We start from the raw sequence: 3,942 nt of genomic DNA on the forward strand, positions 1-3,942 counted from the left end.
CGAGAGGATAAGGAAGAGGGAAGACATCTGGGAGGATTTCTACACAACGGAGGCCATGATAAACCGGACCTGGACAGACACGAACCAGAAGCTCCGCCACTTCGTGACATCGCTGGCGGTTCATGGATACCACCACAAGATATGCAGAATTCAGTGTTTCCACGAACCGGACGACAACTGTGGGTGTGTCCTATGCAACAAGACATGTGATAGATACCATATCCTAGTCTGTGGGAATCGGCAGCTATCAGTCATTAACTTTGTTCAATCCAAGTGACTTTCATTTATGCACAATTTGTGCGCTTTATTATTATTATTATTAAATAAATTACTAAATAAATAAATGAAGAAATAAATGAGTACCGTAAATAAAGGAGTAAATGAATTAGTAAATAAAGAAATCAATAAATAAATGAGTACCGTAAATAAAGGAGTAAATGAATTAGTAAATAAATAAATGAATAAGGAAATCGGTACTGTAAATAAAGGAGTAAATAAATTACTAAATATATAAATGAAGAAATAAATGAGTACCGTAAATAAAGGAGTAAATGAATTAGTAAATAAATAAATCAGTAAATAAATGAGTACCGTAAATAAAGGAGTAAATGAATTAGTAAATAAATAAATCAATAAATAAATGAGTACCGTAAATAAAGGAGTAAATAAATTACTAAATAAATAAATGAAGAAATAAATGAGTACCGTGAATAAAGGAGTAAATGAATTAGTAAATAAATAAATCAATAAATAAATGAGTACCGTAAATGAAGGAGTAAATAAATTACTAAATAAATAAATGAAGAAATAAATGAGTACCGTAAATAAAGGAGTAAATGAATTAGTAAATAAATAAATCAATAAATAAATGAGTACCGTAAATAAAGGAGCAAATAAATTACTAAATAAATAAATGAAGAAATAAATGAGTACCGTAAATAAAGGAGTAAATGAATTAGTAAATAAATAAATCAATAAATAAATGAGTACCGTAAATAAAGGAGTAAATGAATTAGTAAATAAATAAATGAATAAGGAAATTGGTACTGTAAATAAAGGAGTAAATAAATTACTAAATATATAAATGAAGAAATAAATGAGTACCGTAAATAAAGGAGTAAATGAATTAGTAAATAAATAAATCAATAAATAAATGAGTACCGTAAATAAAGGAGTAAATGAATTAGTAAATAAATAAATCAATGAATAAATGAGTACCGTAAATAAAGGAGTAAATGAATTAGTAAATAAATAAATGAATAAGGAAATCGGTACTGTAAATAAAGGAGTAAATAAATTACTAAATAAATAAATGAAGAAATAAATGAGTACCGTAAATAAAGGAGTAAATAAACTACTAAATAAATAAATGAAGAAATAAATGAGTACCGTAAATAAAGGAGTAGATGAATTAGTAAATAAATAAATCAATAAATAAGTGAGTACCGTAAATAAAGGAGTAAATGAATTAGTAAATAAATAAATCAATAAATAAATGAGTACCGTTAATAAAGGAGTAATTGAATTAGTAAATAAATAAATAAATGAATAAGGAAATCGGTACTGTAAATAAAGGAGTAAATAAATTACTAAATATATAAATGAAGAAATAAATGAGTACCGTAAATAAAGGAGTAAATGAATTAGTAAATAAATAAATCAATAAATAAATGAGTACCGTAAATAAAGGAGTAAATGAATTAGTAAATAAATAAATCAATAAATAAACGAGTACCGTAAATAAAGGAGTAAATGAATTAGTAAATAAATAAATGAATAAGGAAATCGGTACTGTTAATAAAGGAGTAAATAAATTACTAAATAAATAAATGAAGAAATAAATGAGTACCGTAAATAAAGGAGTAAATAAATTACTAAATAAATAAATGAAGAAATAAATGAGTACCGTAAATAAAGGAGTAAATGAATTAGTAAATAAATAAATGAATAAGGAAATCGGTACTGTAAATAAAGGAGTAAATAAATTACTAAATAAATAAATGAAGAAATAAATGAGTACCGTAAATAAAGGAGTAAATGAATTAGTAAATAAATAAATCAATAAATAAGTGAGTACCGTAAATAAAGGAGTAAATGAATTAGTAAATAAATAAATCAATAAATAAGTGAGTACCGTAAATAAAGGAGTAGATGAATAAATAAATGAGTACCGTAAATAAAGGAGTACATAAATTAGTTAATAAATAAATAAATGACTAAATAAAGGAGAAAATAAATTAGAAAATATGTGAGTAAATAAATCAATAAATAAATAAGTAAAAAAAATTATAAAATGAATGAGTAAATAAATCGATAAATAAATGAGTACGGTGAATGAAGAAGTGAATAAATTATTAAATAAGTCAATAAATAAATGAGTAAATAAATAAATGAATAAATAAATGAGTAAATAAAGGAATAAATAGATAAATTAATTAATGAGTAAATAAATAAAAAGGTAAATGAATGAATAAGTAAAACAATAAATAAATGAGTACCGTAAATAAATGAGTAAATAAATAGGTTGGTAAGTAGATAAATTAGTAAGTAAATAAATAAAAATACACAAACAAATAAATAAATACTGTAAATAATTGATTAAATAGAAACTAGGGAAAGACACCTTTTCTCTTGATGATAAATTGACTAAAAATCAGACGAAAAACAAGAGAAAGCTTATGTGTTGACAGAAATACTGACACAAAATTAGAGAACTCAAAAGTTAAAACTCTTCTGTTAAAATAGAAAAGGATATAGAATCCAATAAATGCAAAGAGGAGTTGATAGGAAACTGGCACAGAGTCAAATGAAAGCAAATTTGATCATATTCCATTCTTTTCCGCATATGGGAATCTAACAAAATATGATAACTTAACAGCGGTATGAATCCTCTTCTGTTCGTAGAATGACCCAAACTTTTACGTCATTCTGCATATTACTACAACGTAGTAGCGAACTGTCCTTCACATATTTCACACGTTAGCTGTTTCGGGCCCGATAGATAAGGCTGCGTCGACTACAAATGAGTGGGCGATACGATGGCCATGATGCAACACACTGACTTCGATTTCGGGCGAATGCAACACAGGTGGCGCAACTGCATGTGCCTACGATTTCTATCCCACAGACAAACTTTTGGCTAGCCATGGAATACTGCTGATTCCGTTCACAACTTACTGCCAAAATTAACAAAGTTAATGGCCCCTAATTTGCTCAGATAGTACATTAGTGGTTTCATTCAAACATAACGATGTAATTTAAGCCACTGGTTTCGATTGTGTAACGTCACAACACTACACAGAAGACGCACTGACCGACGACAGCCCCATTCTTACTAATTATTAATACATTAAGGGGATTGGATTCCTTCTATCTTGACAAAGTTAAATTTATAAAGTTTTGGTACGCTCAGCTCTTAAAATATTAAAGACAGAAAGTTGAAATTTTACGTCAACATTGTTGATCCCTCTACCTGTCTATTGAATAGGTATAATAGAATTGCTATTACTCATGTTTCTTTTCTTCCTTAATTTCTATTGCAAACATCTAAAATTTTACTTTTTTTTTTTTTAAATATATTTTTTTAGTTCAAGTTTACATAATTATTATGATGAATTAATATTTAATATTAAAGGAGGAAAATTCGCTCCGGCGCCGGGGATCGAACCTGGTTCTTGGTTCTACGTACCAAGCGCTCTTACCATTGAGCTACACCGAAGTTCAATCCACAGCACCGGATCGAACTCTTCTCCTCCAGTGTTTTTTCCCTTTGTGGCCTGAGTTCTGTAGGACCAAAAATAATAATCTTTATGTAGATTCTTTCAGCAACAGTGCATATTACTGTACAGATTACTGTGCATATTACTGTGGAATCCCGGCCACCAAGTGACTCAACTGAGTGCGCTCCTTGTATAATGACAAGTCAGGCCAAAAAGGGAAAAC

Source organism: Periplaneta americana, chromosome 5 (genome assembly GCF_040183065.1).
Source record: "Periplaneta americana isolate PAMFEO1 chromosome 5, P.americana_PAMFEO1_priV1, whole genome shotgun sequence".
In the NCBI taxonomy this organism is placed as follows: domain Eukaryota; kingdom Metazoa; phylum Arthropoda; class Insecta; order Blattodea; family Blattidae; genus Periplaneta; species Periplaneta americana.